Here is a 25,932-nt window from a genome sequence, read left to right as displayed (position 1 = left end):
TGTGTTTCTACATAGCAAGACTATCTTTCACTCTGCAAAACAGCACAGTACGCTTTATAAGCACTGTGTGTACTGTTCCTTCTGTACAAACTTCAATAAAAAAATATGTTTTTTAAATTATTCTTACTTTACAGCCTTTCTTCTCCACTACAGTCCCATTTACCTTTAGAGGAAACCTTTCCTGACAAACATGGAGGCTGATTTTGTGAAGTTCTCATTATGAAAATTTTGGTTTGCTAAGCTTGTCCTATATACTTCAGAAAAATGCCTTTGTGAAGGAGACAAGTGGGACCTCTCTAAGACCCACCCTAGGTTGTCTAAATCATTTGCCACCATCTCCAGATTTCTTTCCAGTGTTCCTTCTGATTTTGCAAAGAAAATACTGTCCAGGTATGGGTACCATTTATATTCCCGGCTTTAACTTTCCTAAAATCCATGAAGCAGATGAGAGGCCAAAGAGCAGGGCACTCCTTTGGATCCTTCCCTGCCAAACTGGGGATGTGCAAATTGTATGTCTATGAGGTCCAGTAAGGCACTTAAAAGGAACAGTAAGGGAGGCAGCAAGTCCCTTAGTGAAAATATAGATTTCATCCCAAATTGCTTGTATTTTACTACTTTGTTTAATGGCTTTAAATTCAGGATGATACAAAAAAATCATTGAGGGTTTTATCCTCAAGAGTAGGAGGATAAAACCCATTTCTTTTTGATCCAGCATTTCTTGCGGAAGAGATCACTGCTTTGTGCTAAAGGTGTGACCACAAATCTTGAGGGGGGCTTGCTGTCTATTTCATAACCTCTCTCTATGAGGTCTAAAATAAATGGTTTCTCGGTTGCTACATGACGCTGTAGAAAGCCCCCTCAGGCTTTCTCCCACCTGCAACGGAGTCAATGGTGCTTGTTATCGTGCTGTGGAGGATGGAGCAGGAATCCTGCTTTACCTTTATCCTGCTTTAAGATCCAATTGTTTTTGGGTTCCTCCTTTCTACCCCTAAAACCACACTTTTTTGCTTGCTAGTTCTTGCTGTCTGAAAGCTTTTTCGTCCGTGGACCTCTCAAGAAATAAAATCCTATGAAAATGGTATACTGCGTGGCTTGGACATTGAAGCCATGTTCCCCCACTTAGGTCTTTAACCAGATGGCTCTTCTCGTAGACTGGAAGAGACTTCAGTGGGGTAAATGGGAACCTAGGGTACGTGCTATGCAAGTAGTGGCCAAAGCCTGTTAGTGGCTCCTACTTCCCAAGCCTTTTTTTTAAGAGATCACCTGCCTTTCTGCCTATCGCCTGTGTCCTCGGACAAGTCTGTTTTACTAGACACCTTGGAAAGTGAAGTATCCAACTTTGGACACCTATTTTGGCATCATCTTCCTTAAAGAGATCCTTTTAAGATTGGACAGGGAGAGAAAAAAAAAATACATTTTTTCATGGTCTCCCCATTATGCAGTACTAGTTTCTATCAAGACCTGACGTACTGGGAATCTATCATGGAATGGTACTCCCTCTCGTTAAATACCAAGATATCAGAGATGACCTTTAGAAGTTCATCCAACTACTCCATGATTAGCAAGATTTTTTTCACCTTGACATCAGACCTACAGTATCTCCTGAACTCCTCTTCTTCAGACTTATCCCGCAAGCTCCTCAACCATGCCCTGTTCCTCTTTGCTGATTACAAGAGTAAATGCCTATGTAGGCTTTGTTAAAAAAGTGCCCAAAATAAGGGGAAAAGGAGGCTGAGAGGCAAAGTCCTTTAATAGTGACCTGAAGGATTTGAATCCTTGACATTTCCTCAGTCATACTATCCATACATCCATAGAGACACCAGAAGATTCTCATTCTTTCCATGTTTACCAAAACAGCACTCACAAAGAGGCTTTGGCTAGGAAATTAAATAATTTAAAAGGGGTTGTAAGGTCAGGTTTTTTATCTTAATGCATTCTAAGCAATAAGAAAAAAAAACCTGTGCGCAGCAGGCCCCCTCACCCCGATGCTTACCTGAGCCCCATCTCGATCCAGCAACATCCACGTCTCAGCCATCCAGGACTACCCTCGCCAATGGTTAAGACAGCCTTTTTCAACCAGGGTGCCATGGTACCCTGGTGTGCCTCCTGGATTCTTCAGCAGTGCCTTGGCAAAATGCCTAAAAATTGCAACCAGTTTTTACATTGCAGCATTACAATCCTGAGCATCATGCGGGTCAAGCCACTGGCATCCCAACAACCAATGACATCTCTGGTAGATAAGAGTGACAGGTGCTTGCATAGAATCCTTGTTTACTCCTCCTCTTCCCTTCATCAGCACTGGGGGTCACATTAGCAAGTAGAAGAAGGGAAACTAAGGGAGAAAAGAAATGCTAGAATACTAGCATTACTAGTCAGTACAAGTTTGCAATAGTGGAGGAATAAACCACGTCTAACGTTGGATGGCCCATGTGTATGGATGTTGCTGCTATATTTAAAACTATTAGTTTCGTGTTTTTTTTTTTTTTTGTTTTTAGTTTAGAATGGGGTGCCTCGAGATTGTGCTGAATTTTAAAGGGTGCTAAAAATGAAGAAAGGGTGAGAAACACTGGGCTAAAGCACCGACGCCATTGGCTCCTGTTGCTATCAAAGTTAGCTAGCCAACCAAAAGAAAGAGGGGGCAGGGCCTAACACCAGCTCCGTGTCAATGGATATACAGAATTGTGATTCAGCACGGGTGCCCCCATAGCAAGCTGATTGCTGTGGGGGCACTGCACAGGATTGAGGGGCCAGGAGAGCCGAAGAGGGACCCGAGAAGCGGAGTATCCTCTTGTGAGTTCTTAGTTTCTGGGGCTTAGGCCTGAAAAACACACAAAGTGAAGTGTAGCGCCCCATTACACGCTACACTGAGAGGACAACACCCAGTGAAAAAACGGGAGGGGAAAAAAAAAAAAAAAGGGATTTCTTTACCTACACCAAGAACCCCACAAAATACCTTCCCTGTGCCCTCTTCCACAGACCAAAAATGACAGGAAAGAAACTATAAAAAAATAAAAATAAAAAAGACAAATCACTGACCTACCTTAGAGCCATTCTTAAAAGGATCAACCAGATCTGCAGCAGCTGTTGAAGCAGCCTCCGACATCTTGTTTGCAGCCTGCAACAGAGAAAGTCGGAATCACAAGCTGGCGGAAATAGGTGGACCCATTTCACTACACCTTGGCTCTGTCCCCACCCGCATAAGTTCCTGGAGTCTGTAGAACTGGTGCCAAGTCACCTACTTCCTTCTGTCCCCATTGGCATCAGTCTTCTCCAGGGGACAGATACTTGCCACATACTTCCGGACACAAAAAGGAAGCGCACCATTGGCTGGACCCGCACAACCCAAAAGTGAACCCAACACCAGGCTGATCACCACACTGGGACTCGTGCGTGCACTGCAGCATCCACCTACGTCCCTATGCATAGTTGGCCCTGACAGGAACATAACCGTCAACCAGAGGCTCCCACACATGGTATCCAGCGTGTACCAATGGATGCTTCAAAAGGCACTCTGCAGGGAGAAAGCAGCAGGCATCCACGCTGTCCCTGGCTATCTCAGGTAAGTGCCCAGGACAATCTCTGAACAGAAGAAAAAGCTCAACTAGTACCACTTCCTATCCAGCGATAGTTACATCTCCCCAGTGGAAAAGAAACCTAAAGACAAAATAAAAAAAAATAAAAAATAGGAGGGGGATATGGTCCCTAGACTAGGAGTACTCTAGCAGAACATTACCCAGTGACAGGTCCCCTCCAGGTTCACTGCCTCCCAGTCATGGGGGATGGCAACTTGCAACTAGCGCAAAGGCCAGACAGGAGGAAACAAAAAAATAAAATAAAAACACGGCATGATGATCCTGGTAAGCCAAAGGAAACAAAGATGGAGGTGGCTAGAGGTTTACATGTTTTTATTTAATGTGAATGAAGTGGTACTGGATTAAAGTGAACAGTCTCCCTCCCTCATAAGCGGTTCTAGATAAGTGAAAACTGTCTTTTTGTGGAAAGCGATGCATGTTGCCTTAAGCATGAACAACACTTCCTGAGCACATGCAGACAGCTAGATGCTTTGTTCATACCTTTCCATGTATATGGTTATGCATGTGTGTGTGTGTTCTTAAGAGTTTTCATTCATTGTACAATACTTTGTTAGATTCTGACAGCTAATAAAATGTTTAGTGACATTGAGGTTGCTATTTTAGGACCCAGTTTCCATGTACTAAAAGACATGCATTTTCATATGCTGCCCTTGCCATAGATAGGTCCTACAACCACATTAACGCACAAGAAAATGGAATTTTTGACTTAACGTAAAATACATTTCTCTGATGTTCATTGACGGACATAGCGGGTTATACTGCCCCCCACAGTAGTAGGACACTAAATCAGAAAATAATTCTGGCTATAACCAGGGGCAGCCAAAGGGGGTATATACTCCTCTCTGCTAGCCACTCAGTTTTGTTACAAGCAGTGTCAGGAGAATAATAACTCCACAGAGGGGTGGGTGCTGTGTCCGTCAATGAACATCAGAGAAATTGATTTTACGGTAGTCCAAAATCCCATTTTCTCTTTTGTTCATTGGCGGATACAGCTCCCGGTATTCGTAACCATTGGGACGTCCCAAAGCAGTGTTAAACAATAAGGGGTGGGAACCAAAAAATTTCCAAGGCTAAACATTAGCTAGCCAGGCAACAGCAGCTCAACAAACTAAAGTCAACCTGAAGAAACAAATACACCCTCAAAGTGGATCAGGTCCTCTTAAACAGCAGCCTGCAAAACATTGCAGGCCAAAGGAGGCATCCACAGATGCCAACACATCCACTTTATAAAACTTTGTAAAAGTGTGCACCGACGACCAGGTGACCACCTTGCAATCCTGAGTCACTGATGCCTAAAGGCCCAGGAGGCACTAAGTGCCCTAGTAGAGTGCACCTTGACCAGAAAAGGAGAAACCCTGACTGACCCCTAATGGAACAGGCCTGAATCACCATCTGTCTGATCCACCCAGAAATGGTCTCAGAGGAAGCAGACAGCCCTTTTCGATGTCCATCGTGAGCACAAAGAGTCTGACTTCCTGAAAGACTGTAGCTGCCAGGTACACCCTAACCGCCCAGAACACATCCAAGGCCTGCAGGGCAATGTCCTTCAGGTGTTTAGACCTGGGACACAGGGAAGGCAACACAATGTCTTCATTCAAACCAAAATCAGACAACCTTTGGAAGGAAAGATGGACAGAGGCGAAGAAGCACCTTATCCCTGTGAATCACCAGATAGACATGATAACGCCACCGGAGTTGATCGCCACCAAAAAAGGACACCTTCTGGGACAGCGTAAGCAGGGAAATCTTCCGAAAGGGAGGCTTCTGTAGAGCTGAAAACACCAAAGATCCCAAGGCGGCAACGAAGCCCGCACTGGAGGGACCAAATGTTCTGAAGAAAGGTACATACCAGGGAGTGTGTAGCCAAAGGTCATTGGAAGAAGACAGCCAAAGCCAACTCCTGGCCCTTGATGGTACTCAAGGCCAACCTCTGTTCAACCCCCCTGTTGAAGGAAGGTTAGGATCCGAGCCACTAAAAAGGAGCGGGGGATAAACCCCACGCAATGTACGTCTTCCACGTACGATGGTAGATCTTCCTAGAAGCAGATTTCCCCCCCAGCAGATTTCCTAGCTTTCAACAGTGTAGGAATCACAGATTCAGATAAACCTTTATCCTTCAGCACCTGGCATTCAACAGCCAAGCTGTGAAAGCCAGTAACTAGTGCAGGATGGAAGATTGGTCCTTGGAACAGCAGATCCTCCCTGAAAGGAAGCTTCCATGGAATGTCAGCGACCAGCCACACCAGATCGACGTACCAAGCCCGACAAGGCCAGTCGGGAACCACTAAGACGACCCAAATCTTTTCTGCCTTGATCCTGTGTAGAGGTCTGGGGAGAAGCTTGAGAGGGAAGGTGTAAATCAGTCGATACTGACCCCACTGGGCCACGAGCGCATCTGTGGCGTCCGCCAGATGCGCCCTTGACTGAGCCACAAACCTCTGCACCTTTCTGTTGAGCCGAGATGCCAACAGATCCACCTCGGGGGTGAGGTAATCTGCCTGCAAATTTTCCACCCCAGGAATGTGTACGGTAGAGAGGGCTGGAACGAACCATTATGCCCACCTTAGAATACCGGCTACCTCCACAGCCCCGAAGACATTGATCGGTAGTCTGGACTCTTCTAGCATCCAAATCCCCTGAGCAGAATGCTTCCCGAGGACGCCTTCCCAACCGGAGAGGGGAGGAAACGCCTTTGCAATTCTGGATGGCTTTTGAGCGCCAAAGGGTACCTGCAGCTCCATCGAAGCTTTAGCTGAGTTATACATCTTTAGGGTCTCTCGCACAGATACAATCAATCAGTCCTTCCACCAGTGCCTTTTCGTGTGCGGTCGCAGATGTGGAGGAATCATCCTATCAGAGGATTCCAGGCGCATGGTTGCAGACCCAGCAGAGTGACCCACGTCTGCGGCGGTAGGGGAAAGGCAGGGGGAGCTTTTTGCCAGCCCGTCGCCTGCAAGCCACCTCCACCTGGGACACAAGGGACTCCAGGACTGCTGTCAGTGCATGGATAGATGGTTGGGACACGGAGGGACCCGCAGCCACAAAGGGGATAATAAGGAGTCTTTGGAGCACATTTACCCACGAGTCACCAGGGGAACCCCACAAAAAGGTGTAAAACACTGTTTCGGGACAACCCCCACCGCGCTGGCAGCACCAGGCACAAAGCGATCCTCGGCAGAGAGGGAGAGGATCCCACCAGACTCCCCACACGCAGAAACAAGTACCTGCAGCTAACAGGATAATGCACTACACATGCGGCGATCAGGAAGAAAAAACATCCAGGAGTCAGCACCAGGGGATGAGGAGGGGCTCCCACATGCGAAATCTCCACCCACGGGGCTCCATTGTCATGGCCACAGCTATTTTCAATGGCAAACCACAGCTACATGGCCGCCATGTATAGGAATACAAAAACTACAACTAAATAGCGGTACAAGGCATACAGGGACCCAGAAGGGAGACCAGGCCTCAGGGGCAGATCCAGGCAGGAGGGGCCCTGGTAGGAGCCCCCACCAGTTAAAACCAATATCCCCCCCCCCACACAGTCGATCATACAGTCACCAGCGGCGCACCCCCCCCCCATCGCTAGTAAGCGCCCGGCCCGACCCCAGAACAGTGGACAGACCACCCGCACAGCCCCAGCGTATATGTGGAGTGGGGCAAGTGAGGGACTCGGCAAGGGGGCCAAAGGAGAGGTGCCAGCAAGAAGGAGGGGCCCACGTGCACCCCAAAAACCTCCAGGGGGAGAGGGGGGGACAGCTACTCACCATACCAGGAACCAGGTGGGCACCGCTCCAGACAGAACCTCTCTTCATCGAAACGGGGGGGGGGGGGGGGGGGTCTGTCAGCAAGGAGGAACGCTGCGCCTCTGGCCCGGGGCCCAGTCGTATTCGACCTTGCAAGGATTTTAACTCACAGGCCAGCCCCCATCCATTGGGGCTAATTCACGGCCGACCTAGCGTGGAACTGAGGTCTGCGCACACTCGCTGGCCAGACTGGGGTGATCACTGGATCTAGATTATCCAGCTTATCGCCCAGTCCGGCAGTTGACTGTAGATCTCACAGGAATAATCTAGGAGAAAACATTTCTATCTAAAAAGAAAAAAAAAATGTGCCAGGACCAAAGATCCCAGCAAGGAACTAGGTCCTTACTCCGGACTAGGCAGAGTGGCTATAGCAGAGAGGAGTATACCCCCTGGGACTGCCCATGGGTGTAGCCAAAATTGTTTTCTGCCTAGTGTCCTACTCCTGTAGGGGGCAGTATAACCCAATGGTTATGAATACCAGGAGCTGTGTCCATCAATAAAGGAAAGAAAACACAGAGCATATATGTAAACTAGCACCAATGAAAACAATGGCAATTTATACACATTCCAACACACATTAAAGTGGAGCTCCACCCAAAGGGGAGGTTCCACTTGTTTGCACGCTCCACTGCCACGTGTCGCTTTTTTTTTGGGGGGGGGGGGGTTTTGACAGGTACCTGCTCCCACTTTTGGCTCAGATTGCCTCGGGGAACTGAGCCGGAAGTCCCCCCCTTCCTACGGGACCATTTAAAAGGCACAGCGCGAATCGCACATATGCAGTAGGAAGCAGGCTGTGAAGCCAGTTTCGCTTAGTAGAGATGCCGGCACCTGAAGCTGATTGAAGAATCTGCCCAGGGGAGCGCATCGTGGGGTCTCTGGACAGGTTAAGTGCCCTATATTAAAAGTCAGCAACTACAGTATTTGCCTTGAGCTTCTATTTAAAAATCACAAAAGAAGGCCTTATACTGCTTTAAATTGAAAAAAAAAAAAAAAAAAACTCAGAAATCTGTACACTATACTAGAAGAAACAGGCAGGAAAATGGCAGGGTTCTAATCTTTCTGCTGTTCTCAGTAACAGATAAATAGCAGAGAGTTTTTAAAACAGCCCAAGCACTGTCCATACAGAGGCTGTTGAGTGAGTTAGAGATGGGCTGCAGTTCATAAGCATGTCCTCGGGAAAATACCAACAAGGGTGACAGCGAAGTGGCTCCGCAAAATCCAAGAGAAAATGCAGCATTTATCTCCCAATACAGTAAACCCCCCTCCATTGCGGGGGTTACGTTCCGGACCCAGCCGCGAAAAGTGAAATTCCGCGAAATAGAAAAACCCTATTAAAATGCATTGTAGGCATGATTTTTTTACTGTCACTGTACATGTAGAAGCATTTTAAGGTCTTTAAACACACTTTTAAAACAATAGAAACTCATTTAAACACATAAAAGATACTTAGAGACAGAGCAAGAGCTATGAAAAACACAAAAATCTTTCATTTTTAATGATTTATATAGTAAAATAACATTACAAAAAAAACACGCGAATTACCGGGACCGCAAAAACTGAACCGCGATGTAGCGGGGGATTACTGTGGTGACAGACTATTAAAAAAAAAAAATATCTTAAAGGAATAGTGCCACCATCGTGAAGATTGAGTCATCACAGATCACTTTCATAGCTCAGGGTTTAGTCACACTTAAAGTGTGACTAAACCCAGATACTGCATTCACTATATCTGGTCTCCTACAGTAGATAGAACATGGAAAGGTGGTTATTTTAGTAAATATAAACTGATAAATACCTTTTCTCATCAGCTGTATATAGCAGTTAGAGCAATATTGTGACATATCAGTGAGTGCTGATAGATTGTAGGAGTTTATTTCTCCCATGATTGTCCTATCAGGCTTCAAGATCCTTTATTCACTGTCTGGGCAGTGCTGATTGGCCCTGTACTGATCACATGTACCCTCCCAAGGAAAATAAAAATCATCCATCAAGATGTGACATCCCGCCCACTGTGTTCTTTTTTAGTTACTGGGCATGGAGGAGGGAGGGGGGGGGCTGGGCTGTCATTTAGGATCTGTATACATGCCCACATGTGTGATGTCAATACCATGTGACCTGAATAGTTCAGCTAAAACCAGGAAATGTCCTCTGAGCAATAGAGACCAAACTGAGCATGTGCAGCTGAACTACACTTACTGTGCTTATCTGGACTTGTCCAGAGTGAACTTGCAGGAGGGGAGAATCTGTGCATACAGGATCACACAACCTTTTTACACAACACAGAGGAATTATCACTTAAGTTACACAGTGAGTATAACAAGCATGCTATTCTGCATCTATAGACAGATTTTACTGTTGTGGGTTTACTAACACTTTAAACTGTTCTGCCTGCAGAAACTAGGGCTTCATTTACCAACAAAAATGTCTGAAAACTATCTAGCACCCAAGTAAAGCCACCCCTTCTAGGATTTAGCAAACTTTACTAAAAGAACATATAACCTTATTGGCCAGCCATAACGGCTGTAGGTGAGGGTTGCCCAACCTGTGGCCCTCAACCCCAAACCAGGGAAGCGTATGCCTTGGTTCAGCAACCCATTGACCGTGATCTGGGCTTGCGGACCAGCCATTAGGCAGCATGGAGCCAAGAGCAACAGTGGGTGAAGCAGGCAGCTGCAGAGAGAGCAAGAGCCGCATAAGCCAAAGCTTCCTCTGTAGCGCAGGCTCCAGTCTCAGGCACAGCGATACCAAGCTCACTTCACCTAGGACCTTTCTAGCAGCCTGAAAAGTGGAGAGACGTGCTCACGGCGCCGCGCTTCTCGAATCCTGGAAGGATGGGTAGCTACAATTAGCCGGCCGGCTTGGTTTGTTCTTTATGCAATACATGTTCTTCTTGCTGTAAGTGCAATACTTTTAACCACTTGCCGACCGCTCACTGGAGCTCTACTGCGGCAAAGTGGTTAGTTCCCGTCCAGCGACGTAGATCTACGTCGTTGGACTCCTCCCCTTGTGGGAGGTGCACGCGTGCCGCCGGAGGCTCGCTCCAGCTGTATTCAGTCACAGCGGGAGTCAGGCCAGGGGAGGAGCGGCGGTGATCACCGCCGCTCTTCCCCGATCGTCGGGGAATCGAGTGTGGAGATCCGCCCGCTTGTGTTAACAAAGCGGGCGGATCTCCTAAGTGACAGACAGTGACAGATTGCAGGGTTCAGCATAGCCTGTCACCTCCCCCCACACACGTTAGTAAGCACCAGGCATACATTAACCCCTCCCTCTCCAATAAAATTAACCCCTTCCCTGCTAGGGTCATTTTTACAGTAACAGTGCATATTTATAGCACTGATTACTGTAGTAATGTCACTGGTAATGTCACTGGTACCCCCAAGTGTCAAAAATGTCAGTCAAGGGTCCGATCTGTCCGCCGCAATGTAGCAGTCCACCAAAAATTACAGAAATCTTTCCCTTAGTAAACGCAATAACTTTTGCGCAAACCAATCAAAATACGCTTATTGTGATTTTTTTTACCAAACATAGGTAGCAGAAAACAAATTGGCCAAAAATTAAAAAAAATTTTGATTTTTACATTTTTTTGGGGGGGAATTTCATATAAAAAAAAGAGAAAAATAGTTTATTTTTTCAAAATTTACGCTTTTTTTGTTTATAGCACAAAAAGTAAAAAATCGCACAGCTGATCAAATACCACCAAAAGAAAGCTCTGTTTGTGAGAAAAAAAAGGACGTAAATTTAGTTTGGGTACGGCGTTGCATGATCGCGCAATTGTCAGTTAAAGTCGCACAGTGCCGAATCACAAAAAGTGGCCCAGACGTAAGACAGCAAAATCATCCGGTGGTAAAGTGGTTAATAAATCACAGCATGTAGTAAAAATTGTAGTCCATAAAAAGTCCACAGTTTATCACCACAGTAGTAGCGCTAACTACTGTGGTGATAAACTGTGGACTTTTTATGGATTACAATTTTTACTACATGCTGTGATTTATATTCGATTCTATAGTAACTGCTCTAGGGACTACTTAAAGGCCACCCTTCAGCATCTGGGACTTGGAGCCAAGATGTTGAGTAGGATATTTGCATTATATTCTTCCCCAACAGCTCGGGTCAAAATTAATGGCTCAGTTAGTGATACTTTTTATTTGTATAACGGAACCCGACAGGGCTGCCCCCTGTCCCCCTTAGGCTACATTCACACCTGAGCGTAGCGTTTTTTACCACGATTTTACCGCGATTTACAGGCGTTTTTTGTGCAGGCGTTTTTTGATTGAATAGATACCAATGGAAAACGCCTGTAATCTGCCCAAAAAGAAGCTCATGTACTTTGAGCGTTGGGCGTTTTGTAAACAGCGTCAAAACGCTCAGATGTGAACAGGGGCCATTGAAATGAATAGGATTTGTCTTGTTGGGCGTTTTGAGAGCTGATCCTAGAGCAGAAAAACTCCCCAAAAACGCCTACATGTGAACGGAGCCTTATTGTTTTGTCCCTGGAACCTTTTTTAGCTACAGTTAGAAATAATGTAAATATTAAAGGGGTGCATATAGGCCAGTTCACACATAAATATGCTGCTTTTGTGGACGATATCTTGTTTTTTGTCCAAAACCCTCTTGTCTCCTTACCTAATTTAATCTCAGCACTATCAGACTATCAACAGATTTCTAATTTTAAAATTAATATGAATAAATCTGAAATAATGATTAACATGTCCCCTTCGGATGTCACTTTAATTAGGTCGTCTTTCGCTTTCCGCTGACAAGCAAATAGTTTGAAATACCTGGGTGTTTATCTTTACACCCAGAATTTCTATGTTGTATAGGTATAATTATATCCCATTGCTGAATGGAATCAAGGACTTACTTCAGCGGTGGTCATCTATCCCACACTCGTGGTTGGGAAAGATTAACATAATTAAAATGTCTATACTGCCCGAATCTTGATTGTTTTTCAGATGCTGCCACTGGGAGTGCCAATGTGTTTCTTTTCAACTACACAAAAATTGTCTAAATTTATCTGGAAAGGTAAACAACCTAGGGTCGCTAAAACGACCCTTTACCGTGTTAAAACAAATGGGGGCTTTGCATTCCCCATTTGAAATTATATCATCATGCAGTTGCATTAGCTAGAATAGCAGATTTTGTCTGTATGAATAAAGTTAAACTCTGGGTACAGGTGGACGGGACCTAAGTGGGGTGAATATATCTAAATCCCCTTGGATCCCACATAAATATAGGTCATGTTTGCCCACGGTTTCACTAATTACCACTTCCACATTGGCCATTTGGGACTCTATACATAAAAAAAAAATAGGTGGGCCTATAATTCGCCACTCATGCCAATATTAGGTCACGCCTTGTTTACCCCAGGCCTTATGGATATGGGTTTTAGGCAGTGGAAATCGGGAGATGAGCTTCGTATAGATCACGTTTTTAAAGATAATCAGATTAAAGCATTAGGAGAAATATATCCACAAGAGGCCACACGGATGGATGAATGGAGATATGACCAACTGGTGAGTTTTTTAAACTCCCTTCGACAACCTATACGTGAAATTTCAGACCTTAACCCTGTTGAAACGGTACTGCATACACAACAACCACCTCGACATGCCATATCTGTCTTTTACAGGGTTTTGTTGAGCATGCAATATTCGGATTATCCGAGATATTTGGCGAAATGGGAAAATGACCTTGCCTTATCTTTGTCAGATGAGCAGAGGACTAAGATTCTCCAGTTGGCTGTGTCTTCATCCCTTTCCACTAAAATAGCAGAAGTAAATTACAAACTGTTAACAAGGTGGCATTATACGCCATCAAAATTGCATGCTATGTTTCCATCACAATCTCCACTTTGCTGGAGAAAATGTGGCCAAGTGGCAACTCATGCACATATATATGGTGGCTGTGTCCATTTATAGAACCATATTGGGAAACTATTTTGACTGTTATTACGAGGATTATGGGTTTTCCCATACCGAGGGACCCATGGACGGTCCTTTTTCACAGTACAGTACAGCCCCTAAAATCATAAGTACTCTATCCTACCCCATCTACTTAATGCAGCTAAAGCTTTGATTCCAGCTAGATGGGGTAACCCAGAACCACCTACGCTCCGCCAGTGGTGCCGCAAGGTCGATTCGATGGCATTGATGGAAGATCTTACCTATATCTCAAGGGGACAAGTAGATAGGGGCCATAAAATCTGGGCTAAATGGAGAGAATTTAAAGCTAATCTACATTTAGTGTAAATGTTTATTCTCCAGTTCGGGGTTGTCTATTTGTATAAGATTGCATGCTTCTGTCTCCCCATCGCCAAGGACTGGGTTTTATATAGATAACGGTTTAGACATGCTTGAAATGCTCAAAATATTTATAGAGATATACACTGGAATCCCCTCCCCTCTTTTTTTTTTTTTTTTTTTGTTTGTATATTTGTATAACTGTATAATGTTGGAAAATCAATAAAAAACTTATTATATAAAAAAAAAACTGCTCTAGGGATTATAAGAGGAGAGATTGGCGCTGGGTGTGAAGGTTGATGATATATGATATCTATTATATGTAATTTGTTCACATTGTGGACAATACTTTTAATAAAGTGATAAGGATTATATACTATGGCAAGCCTTTTGTATCTTGGGGACCATCTGTGACCGATACCTGGATGGTGGGTCTACATGCTCTAAAAGGTTTCTGAGACGTTTCAAGACCCTGGCTGGGTTTAGAGCCACAAGTGCCACTGACCTCCGGTAAATGGAGGTCAGTGCAAGCTAAGTGAGCACTTTGCCTATGGTGGAGGAGACTGTCACAGGATCACTCAATATAAGGTGGCGGATGTTATCTAGGAACCACTTTTTCCACACCTCTTCTTCAGACTCAATATCATTAGCACAGCTCTGAATATGAAGGTATGATTTGGGACTGTGCTATATCTCACAGTAGAGTTTGCGGCATTTTTTTTTCTTTTTATTTACTTATAGAGCAGTTTTTTGTCCTGTTTGATAGGTAAATGGTGCTGGACATCTCAGGGCATCATGATCTCTCCAACACACACCCCAGGTCTTCCCATCGGATATATTACAGAGCCTCACAGAAAACTATATCACATTACATACCTGAAGGGAGGAAAAAAAGTGTGGCAGACGGTGACACTATGCATACTATTTGGCAACCTTCATGCAGCTTTCCCAGCCTTTAAAGCACCCTTTAGCTCCAATTTTGGAATGTTATGTATAGATCAGAAGAAGAATTTTGTCACTTTAAAACAAGCTGCCAGCAGGCTTCAGTAGGCTTTCAACAGACTTAAAGTGATAGTCTTTTTTTTTGTATATTAAAATAACAAACATGTTATACTTACCTGCTCTGAGCAGTGGTTTTCCACAGGGCAGCACAGATCCTCTTCTTCTCAGGTTCCTGGCTGGAGCTCCTGGCCCCTCCCTCCAGTTGAGTGCCCCCACAGCAAGCTATGGGGGCACCCGAGTCGAGCTGCAGCTCCATGTATCCATTCAGACACGGAGCTGCGTTCAACCCTGCCTCCTCTCTCCTGATTGGCTAAGTTTCATTGACAGCAGTGGGAGCCATTATAGAATGCAATAAGATAAAAAACCTTCTGACTTTATAAACCCTTTAGGTTGGTCTGAACCCTGCTAGCACAATGTTTAAAGTGACAGCCAGCACACACATTAACATCAATGTTCAACATTATAAACTTGGAGCTAAATAGTACTTTAAGAGTTTTAGCAACGCTTTCCAAGAGCTCTACATATACTCTGTAAAAGCTTGCTATTCACACTGTTCTAATACAAGCTGAAGCCCACAATGCCTAATCAACCAAAAATAGATTGAAAATATCACCCAAATGTCAATTTAGGGTCCATCCTACAGCTGCTGCTTTGTTACAACGCAGTGGCTGGTGTGCTGTGTGGTCTGGAGGATTACTACAGTGCCAATGCACTAATCTCCACACATCACCTTTTTCTTTTTTTCAGCCATGGTTCACTACACACTGGTGTGTGGAAAATACTGTGTGTGATTCGCACAGTAATCGCACCGCATTCCTGTGCACATCACATGCAATGTCATTTTGCACGGCTCAAATCAAATTGCATCCGCACCAGAGTGTAGACCCCCTTTTTTCTCTGCAACTGAATTGCATCACATGGGTGTTCACACCCAAGCGATGCGATTCTGGCATTCGCACTCCGTTTTGAGATCTGTTTCGGTGCATCGTTGATCAAACATAGACACCCGCAGCAGATCACATGGACTGTGTGATTGCCAAGCAGTGCGATGGGGAGAAATGCTGAAAATCTTGTCCGTTTTCCGTATTGCATCAGTGTGACCCAGGGCTCAAACTTTATTGAAACGAAACAGATATGACATAAAGTTCAATTGGCCACTGCGCCATAAATGGTAGATTGCCATCGGAGACAAGGTATTTTGCCTTGTCATGCAGTGGGACTGCGCTGGAATAGCTGATCAATGCAATCCCACTGCTCCTGGTGTCAAACTACCTTTAATGTGCAAGTATCAGTCACTGAATCTTTTTGTACATCTATGCCTTGCACAACATTTGCACAGTAAAATGACTTGCATTGGTGCAACTGGTTAACAGTTCTCAGCAGGTCTACCATCTGTCACCTGCATCATCTTTCAACTTTTTTGTTTGGTGTGGTCATGCACCGTATGTTTCTTGCACAGCATCATCACGTACACTGGTGTGAAATGCTAGCCGTTTGACAGGTTTTTACACTTATAAAGTCCAAATGAAGGCTGCACTCAACCACCTAAGTAAATGCACTTATCTCGCCTTTACACTTGAGCAGAGCATTATCCTGGTGATTCTAAAGCCTTTTTTTTTGCACATGTATTAAGATTTAGGATTATTTCCTGGGCTGGGCAAAGAGAGGAGAGGAATTCTTCAGGTCTAAAAATGTACGCATATCATGCGTTTACAGATGTTCCAATTGAAGTCTAGGGCATCATAAATGCCTAAATACAAAGGAAAAAAAAAAAGCATGTCATTTTTTTGAACATAAGGCCTGAGCATACAAGTGTAAACAAAGCACAGTTTAAAAAAAATGTGATTCTGCAGTCAGGTGTAGAGAAATAAAGTGTGATTGAAGCTTAACTTAGAAGTTCAGCCTAAAAATAAAATTCCTAAACCTACTTGTAGTAGCCACAATCAAAAATTGCTATACATACCTTTTCGGAAGCCGTGCCCGTGTTCCGTGAAAAATCCATACCCGTGGGAAAACCATACCCTCGTCACTTCCGGTTCCGCTACGGAGGGTATGGATTTCTCACGGTAGTTACACTTGCGGCGCTTACATTAAAACAGCTCATCTGAAACGTAAATCATCTCCGCTCTTCGCCCTGTCACTGCCCTCATCTCCGGTAATAAATATAAAAGCGGATCACGGAGCCGCGATCGCCGTCACATTTACATCTCATACACCCGCCACCGCTTTTATATTTATTACCGGAGATGAGGGCAGTGACAGGGCGAAGAGCGGAGATGATTTACGTTTCAGAGGAGCTGTTTTAATGTAAGCGCCGCAAGTTTTACATTAGACACAGTGCCGTGAGAATTTCATACCCACCGAGCATGCGCACTTGTCTAATTCTTTAATGTTCAATCACGTATCCGGGGCTCTGAGCATGCGCACTGCTGCGCTGCTCAGCTGTTTCAGCCCGGAAGTGACGAGGGTATGGTTTCTCCACGGGGTATGGTTTTTTAACGTTACACCGGTCCCACGCTGAGCTGTTAGTGGCAGCAGCTGAAAACAGAAGCCCCACAGTAAGACTATCAGTGCCATCACTTAACAGCCAATGTCGGCTGTCTCCTGCACTAAGCTTCTGCTGCTTGAGACCAGTGGCGGAGCCAGAGGGTTAGCTGGGGTGGCAATTGCCACCCCAGACGACGTTCTTGCCACCCCTGTTGCCACCCCAATCCTGGGCGGGTGCATGGCAGTGGAGGAATCGCCGTACTATGAGAGCTCAGAGCTGCGGAGTGGAGGGACTTGGGGGGCGGATGGAGAGCTGGTGGGCAGAGGGAGGGAGGACTCGAACCTCAAATACCCATTGGCTGGGGAGGTAGCAGGAGGCGGTGCAGCCTAAATCTTGCAGGCTGCACCGCCTCCTGCTACTTAGACAATGGGTGCATCGGAAGCGCTGTCTGTCTGCCAATCACATGCCTTAATCTTCATCCCGATTCCTGCGGGCTTCCTGTCTTGGTGTGGGATGGATGGAATGGATCAGCTCTGAACGGAGAGTTCCTGGGCAGCCTGCAGTGACTGAGGTGAGGGACAGTACTTTTGCCCAAGTAGTAGAAGTGCCCTGTTCCTGTACAGTCTATGCTGCTCCTTACCAAAAATGTTTCCCCCTTTAATAAGTCATTGTAATCATGTCACCCATATTCTTGCCCTTTTACCAGGGTGAAAGACAAGTACCCTAACACCTGTGCATTATTAGTGTCAGCTTACTGTCAGTCACCCTGTTTAAAAGGACAGGAATATGGGTGGCATTACAATGATTTATTAAAGGGGGCAAAATTATTTATAATAATTCTCCTAAATCCTGCTTTTTTTTTTTTTTTTATCTTTTTTTAGCAGAGTGGCAGATTTTGTATGGGGCTAATAAGCCACAACAGCAAGCCAAGTGTTTGACTTATGGTTGTGGCATGGCCCCATTGACCTGGATAGCCAAATTTCACATAGGCTTAACATAAACCATCGCAGCTGTGGCACATGTAGAGGGGTTCCAGCTGTGATCTAGATTTCGAGTTGCCTGTTTTTACCATCCCCTGACCGCTCAGAAAAAAAGTCTTAAATGGGCAAAATTTTCTGAAAAAACTGACCCTTTAACTACTTCAGCTCCCCCTTAATGACCAGACCATTTTCTGCGATACGGCACTGCATTGCTTTAACTGACAATTGTGAGGTTGTGTAACGCTGTACCCAAACACAACTTATTATTGACCCCTCCCCCCCCAAAAAAAATAATACCTTGCCACCCCTGTTTTAAAAGTCTAGCTCCGCCACTGCTTTAGACTGGACTGTCTTCCGAAAAGGTATGTATAGTGATTTTTGCTTTACAGGGCAAGATAGTTTAGTCTTCGATTAGAACTGCAAGTAGATTTAGAGATCTTAATTTAAGTCCGAACTTTCACTTTAATGATGGGTGACCAAAGTGAATGCCATGGATGGCGCCATGCCAGAAAGAGACGCAAAGGTCTATCGTCACCAGTCATGCCAAACGAATACATTTCACATGTTTATTGTCAAGCCATTGTTCATGAGTTTTTGAGAAAGGGCCCCAAACATAAATTTCTTATCCTGGACGTTGGCATCACAAGTGAAATGCGCCCATTTGGAGTACTGGTGACTTTCCATCTTTGTATCTAGGGCTGCCAACCTGACACCTGCACAGTTTGGCTTTAAGTGATGAATGGTTATGCATTATAAAAGGATTTATACAACGCCATCAGTTTGCACAGCACTTGACAAAAAAATGGGAGCAATACAGTTACAACGCATGACGACGTGAGGGTTAGGAAGGCCTTGCTTGTGTAAGCTTTCCAACTGCATTGGTGTGAAATCATTGCACTTCCCAACAGGTCACCCCACTCCAGTTGTTTTCCCCATAGGGCACAGTATTGCATGGTATGATGCTTTTTGCCCAGTAAACCAACTGGCATGCCCTGGAGCATTTGTTATTGTCAACAGGTGTGCCTACCCGCCACCGCCATTGCTGAGGGTCCTTCATGCTCCTGATTGGGACAGAGAAAACAGAGAAGTGACAGCATTCAAGCTGCATGAGAATGGCTGGGCAAAGGTGGCCTTGTATGGCAGATCTTCCCATTGGGGCTCCAGTCAAACAAGCCAATGTGCACTCCTAGGGGGGACTTACAACCAGTAACCTCACACACATTGTACAAGGCAGCCAACACTATGGAAGTACATAGACACCCCCCTCCCCCCACCCTGTCTGCTGGGATGGCCACTGGAGGCCAAACTAGGCCGCACTGAGAAGCAGCCACAGAGCTTCCTGGCAGGGCCCCCGCCTGGCATCCAGCCTAGAAGACCACCAGCGATGGCCATCCCAGGAAACCGGCTCCATTCCCCACTCACTTCCCATGCCCAGACCTTCCCCAAATACCTAGCAATGGCGGCCGCCTGGTTCCCCGTCCGCCTGGTATTTCTACCCTTCTCTCCCTGCGCGGCCCGGGATTGGCTGCGCCGCCTCACGTGACTAAACAAAACCGTCACAGCTAAACCTAAAATGAACCCTTTGTCCGCGGATAATTGCTGGCGCTGCCTTTTGTGGTGTGCGGGGCATGGCGGGGTGTCCAGGGAACACCGGAGGATACAATGCCGCCACTGCTCTCCTTCCCCTCACACACCGCCATGCCCCCCTCCTCCCCCCCGAGAGATGAAATGCGCCAGCCGCCACTCTCCGGCCGGAGCCTCACATAAGCTTCCTCGGTAAGCCGGCTGTGTGAGGAGCCTTCTACCGCCCCTCTACACCCGCCCACCACACACCAGTATATGAGGACCCGTGCGGGGCGGTGATCCCGGCCTCACTCACCTGCTCGCCCATAGACAGGCCCGACCGCCGGCTGCACTTTTTTTTTTTTTTTTTTCCCTTCAGTTCAAACCTGAGGAGGACTAGACGTGGAGACAGACGCTCCGTCACGTGACCGGCTCTTCCTCCTCCCTCCCCCGTACTCTCCGTGGCGCCACAGGTACGGGAGCGCGCCGGCCTGCTCAGAGCTAGAGGCTTGTGTGCGCGCACGGGTTACACCAATGAGGAGGCCGGGATGGGAGGGGGGCGTGCATGCTGTGAGAAGTTCTAGCGGTTGCTCGGTGCCCTGTGCCTTCAAATAGAGGAGCCAGGGCTTCACTACAGAAGGTATGCATAGGCAGGAGGAGCACCTGTACCCTGGCAGCCTGCGCTAGCCCAGAGCTTTAGGCCCTGGTCACACCTGGACGCTTTACAGCTTGTAAAATACTCATTTCTGAAGTCTCACAACGCCTAACAAGCAAAATCCCATTCATTTCAATGACTCCTGTTCACATATGAGCGTTTTGTCACCTGAAGTAAAACGCCTGAAGCTCAAAAAAGTACATGAGCTTCTTTTTTGGCAGATTACAAGCGTTTTTTGTTACATGTCAATGCCTGCCTCCAAACGGCTGCAAAAACGCCTGAAAACGTTAGGTGTGAATGAAGCCTTAAAGCAGAGTTCCGGGCACAAAATCGACCTAATCGATTTTGTGGCCATCCGCTTGCTCTTCTTCACCTGAAAAGGAATTGGATAGTTAGGATTATTTTTTATTTTTTTTTTTACTTACCTTGTAATTGTAGAAAGAAATACTCACCTATTTTCCACTTCCTCCCTCTGTGGCCGCGGCCCGCGCCGTCTCTTCCTCCTTTGCGATGATTCCTGGGAGCTGAACGTCATCGCTCCCAGGAATCAATGCGACGGCACCGGCCCCGCTCGTCACTTCCGGTGCGATGCCGCATTCCCTGCTAAACAGCTTCTGTGCATGCCCAGAAGCTATGGAGGAATGCGGCGCCACACCGGAAGTGACGAGAGGGGCCGGTGAAGGTGCATTCTGGGAGAAGAAGACGCGGAAGAGGACGCAGAAGAGGATCGCGCTGGCTTCAGCTGCCCACAACAGAGATGGCAACGCTGCAGAAGAAATTTTATAAGTGAGTATTTCTTCTTGCAGATAAGTGCGAACCGGGACAGATCAGAGGCTAGCCATTGTGGAATGTACTAGCCCTGACTGTCCCGGGGGTATGTTCATTGAAAAAATGTTTTTGTGCCCAGAATTCCGCTTTAAGCCTCATACGCACGCGTCGAAAATTGGCAGGGAATTTTTGTCCAACGACCGATCTGCCGATTTTCGGCTTGTTAGTATGATGCTTCCGACAACCGACTCCAACTTTTCGGCCGAAAAAAATCTGGTGTGCAGGCTATAAAATTTTTGTCTACCGTCAAAACGTGGCTGATTTTCGTGCAGTCTACAGATTTCGACAGAGAAAAATCTAATGAGCAAGACTGGGCATGCTCAGATAAGAAAGAACACAAAGAAAGCAAACCAACACATGACATCACTTCTGAAGTAGATTTTTGTTGGGCGAGAAAATTCATGTGCAGTCTAGGCACATTCCAACCAACAAAACACCACTCTGGACAAAAGACGGACGATCGGTCGGCCGATAATCGTTGCGTGTGTACGGGGCTTAAAGCTGGATACACACTATCCAACTTTTGTGGTTAGATTTCCTTCAGATTTACCTTTTCTATGTAGTGCAAGGGCCTGCCAGATTGCATACAAATTGAAAGTGTTTAGGTTTGACCTCATATTATATGGTTTTGGTAAATCTAAAGGAAAAAGTCTTCAGAAAATCTTATAGTGTGTATGGCCCATAAGGCTCTCAGATGTGAATAGAGGCCATGAAATGAATGGGATTTTGCTTGTTGGGCATTTTGAAACTTCAGAGATGAGTGTTTTACGAGCTGAAAAACAACCGTAGGCCCTGGTCACATCTAGCAACCGCAGAGAGTCATGGTTCTAGCATGTTTTTTAACCACTTTAAGACCGGAAGGATTTGCCCCCTTAATGATCAGGCCCTATTTTGCGATTCGGCACTGCATTACTTTGACGCACAATTGTGCGGTTGTGGGACACTGTACCTAAACAAAATTGATGTTCTTTTTTCCCACAAACAGAGCTTTCTTTTGGTGGTATTTGATCACCTGTGCGATTTTTATTTTTTGTGTTATAAAAAAGAGCGACAATTATGAAAAAAAAAAAAACAATATTTTTCACTTTCTGCTGTATAACATTCTCAAAAAAATAATTTAAAAATCAAAATTTTTTAACATTTTAGGCCAATTTTTTTTTCTGCTACATATTTTTGGTAAAAAAAATTTTGAATGGTTTGCGCAAAACTTATCACGTCTACTAACTATGGGAAAGATTTATGTCATTTTTATTGTTTTTTTTTTTTTAAGAGTAATGGCGGCAATCTGCGATTTTTTGCGGGACTGCAACATTGCGGCGGACAGATCGGACCCCTAACTGACATTTTTGACACTTCTGGGGGGACCAGTGACATTACTACAGTAATCAGTGCAATAAATATTCACTGTTACTGCAATAATGACACTGGCAGGGAAGGGGTTAACCCTATGGGTGATTAAAGGGTTAAATGTGAGCCTGGGGGGGTGATTCTAATTGTGGGGGGGCTGGGCTTCTGAAATGACCATAGAGACCTGTGACCCTATACTGTATAGAAGGATCACATGAGCTCTGTGATCATTGCAGGGAGAAGAAAGGTCAGCTGTGTTTACAACAACCGACCGTTCTTCTCTTTCAGCGGGGAGAGATCGCGGGTGTCAGGCGGCAGTCAGAGCTGCCTGACACACGCATCGGCTTCCCCGCTGACGATCGGTGGCGCACGCTCGCCCCCTAGCTGCCACCAGATGAGCAACGTAGCCATACATTGTTTTGCCTGTACGAGCCACCCTGCCGCCGTATATATATATATATGTATATATATATATATATATATATATATATATATAGGAAGCTGTCGGCAAGTGGTTAATGTGCATTTTTGGAGCAGCACCGTTCATTTGAATCAGCTCCAAAAAACAAGTCAGAGTAGCTCCTGTACCTTTTTTGGGAGCCGACATTGGTGCGTTTCTGGAAAGCGCCACATTGTGCATGACTAAATAATGTTCGCTGATTAGTTTTATTTTTTTTATTTATTTATTGTTTTCAATATACAAAACACCAACTCATTTCAAATATAAAACAGTACAAAACAAGGCATCAACCCATTTTTTGCTTCCCCCCCTCCTAATTTTACCCTTCCCACCTTCTCCCCAACTACTCCCTAGAACTCTATTTTTCTATTTTCCTATTCCACAATCCATTTTGTGTATCCCCTTGTTTTTTTAAAATCCGTCCAATCTTTCCATATATCGTCCCGGTCTATGATCTTGTCTTCCTCCCACTCTTTTAAGTATTCCAGTGTTCTTATTTTTTCTACACTTCTCATCCAATCACCTAATGTCTGTGCCTTGGTTTTTTGCCAAAATAACGGGATCAAACCCTTTGCAGCGTTCATCAGATGGGGGGTTAGTGTCGCCTTATATTGTTTAATTGAACTTTTTGTACCATGAAATAGAGAGAACCAAGGGTCTTCTATGATCTCTATTTTCAAAACTTTTTTAGTTTGAGCCAAAACCTCCTTCCAAAATTTTTAAATTTTCGGGCAGTCCCACCATAGATGGGCCATTGTGCCAGCTTCTATACAACTCCTCCAACAGTGTTTGGAATTCTCTTTTTGGTAGTTGTGAATTCTGTCCGGAGTGTTATACCATCTTGCGATGCATTTATAATTCATTTCGGCAGTTTTCACATCTGCTGAAGAACTGTGAATTAATCTAAAGTAAGTAAGTAAAAAAGTTCTAAGTAAAAATCCTTTCCCATTTTTCAATGTATGGCGGTACTCTCGGGCCTGCTATGTCCACCAGTATTTTGTATATGTTCGAAATACTATTCTTATGTTTTTCAGATGAGCAAATTTGCTCAAAAGGAAGCAACTCGTCTCCCGATCTTAACGGTTTTAGTAAAGTGGATACGAAATGTTTTAGCTGACAATACCGCCATGTATTAATCTTCCAATTTTTTCATTCTAAATTTTTTATTGTGCAGATCTGCCCTTTATCTACGATCTCTCTCAAATGTGAGTCCTCATCTCTAATCCAGCTTCCCCCCATCTTTTTTTTGTCCTGGTGGGAAAAAGCTGTTATCTCTTAGAGGGATTAATGGTGAATTGTGTTTCCATTTATTTTTTTGTGAGTTTTATCCCAAATTTTTATTGCGTGCTGTGTAATCAAATGTGTATTAGTGTTCAATTTCATGTATTGTGTAGGTATCCATATCATTTTCCCTAATTGGGTGCAACTCATAGTGCATTCTATTTTTACCCAACTTTTTTCGCTTTTTAATTTCCCCCATTCCATCACTCGTGAATGTAGAGTGGCATCATAATACTTTTTGAAGTCTGGTACCGCTAGGCCCCCTCGGTTCTTACCCTTTGTTAGTGATATATATTGTATTCTGGGTTTACTCTTTTTCCATATAAATCTAGAGACTAAAGATTTCAGGATTTTAAAATATACTTGAGGAAGCGGTATTGGTAATATTTGATATTTGTAGGCTATTTTCGGTAATATTGCCATCTTAATGATGTTAATTCTTCCCATCCACGATAACGATCTTTTTGAGATCCTATTTAATTCCGTTTTAATTTCATTTAACACCGGTATATAATTTTCTTTATATAAATTTTCAGGTTCTGTTGTTAATATAATCCCTAGATATTTTAGACCTGAGTTTTTCCAAGAGAAGGGGAATTCCTGTCTCAGTTTTTCTTCTTTTTTTTATGTTAATATTTAATATCTCGGATTTTAACGGGTTAATTTTTAAGTTGGAGAGTTCTCCGTATTTTCTTATAATTTCCATCAAATTTGGAAGGGTTATTCTTGGGTTGGAGATGTAAAGTAAAACGTCGTCCGCGAATGCGGCGACTTTATGCTCCACATCACCCACCATTACTCCCGTAACATCTGGGCACTTCCTTATGGTTGCAAGTAGGGGTTCCAAAGAGAGGACAAACAACAACAGGGATGAGGGGCATCCCTGTCTCGTTCCATTAGACATTCCAAATGGTTCTGAGTGGATCCCATTTACCCTCACCCTGGCTGTAGGGTGGCTGTACAACGTTTTTATCCATGCCATCATTTTTACTCCAATCCCTAATTCCTCCAGGGTTTTAGTCATAAATTCCCAACTTACCCTGTCAAATGCTTTTTCCGCATCTATTGATAGTATTAGTCCCTGGGATCCACTCCTAACCATCTGCTGCATCAATAGAAGTGTTCTCACTCCGTTGTCTCTTCCCTTTCTCCCCGGTATAAAACCCACTTGATCACTATGGACCCATCTCATCATCAAGCTTTTCAGCCTGGTTGCCAGCACTTTTGCGAAAAGTTTTATATCTATATTTAATAACGCAGGGTTCGACAAACCCCGGTCGCCAGGTCGCCATGGCGACCAGAAACCGCGTCCTGGCTCCTGATTTGCCGCCAGCCCACTCTCTGCAACTCCTGACTAACTGCCCGGACACGCAGCTCAGAGTGTCAGGCAGCTGATGCTTCGCTCTCCCCCCTCCTTGGTCTCTGTGTTTTCCCTGGAGCCGTGCAGTAATCTGAAGTCCGGCTGTGATTAACATGAGAGGGGAGGGGAGGGGGCGGGCCTCCTCTCCTCTGCGAGAGCAAGGTCCGGAATGGCTGCTCTGTGGTGAGCTCTCCTATGCTGTCCGTAGCATCCTTATCAGGCTGGTCTTCCTCCCCCCAGAGACCACAGCGGGAGTTCAGACCTTGGAGAAGGGCGAGGAGGAGGGGGACCCGGCAGCCTGTGTGCCCTTTACCTGACCTAGCAGGCAGA

At 45.1% G+C, this 25,932-nt stretch overlaps 1 long non-coding RNA gene across 1 annotated transcript in view; it reads right to left on the bottom strand.

The window, feature by feature from the left end:
* The window catches only part of LOC309561934, a 51,811-nt gene extending 31,714 nt beyond the window's left edge, over positions 1–20,097 (bottom strand). The window contains exons 1-2 of the long non-coding RNA XR_014225606.1: positions 19,988–20,097; positions 3,041–3,115 (exon numbers count right to left, since the gene is read on the bottom strand). This is a non-coding gene — a long non-coding RNA (uncharacterized lncRNA). The remainder of the gene's footprint in view (positions 1–3,040; positions 3,116–19,987) is intronic.
* Between the last annotated feature and the right edge of the window lie 5,835 nt (positions 20,098–25,932).

This window comes from Pelophylax lessonae, assembly GCF_965119305.1.
Source record: "Pelophylax lessonae genome assembly, chromosome: 8".
NCBI lineage: Eukaryota > Metazoa > Chordata > Amphibia > Anura > Ranidae > Pelophylax > Pelophylax lessonae.
The sequence above is the reverse complement of the archived record's forward strand: the minus strand, read 5'-3'. Positions and strand labels throughout refer to the sequence as shown.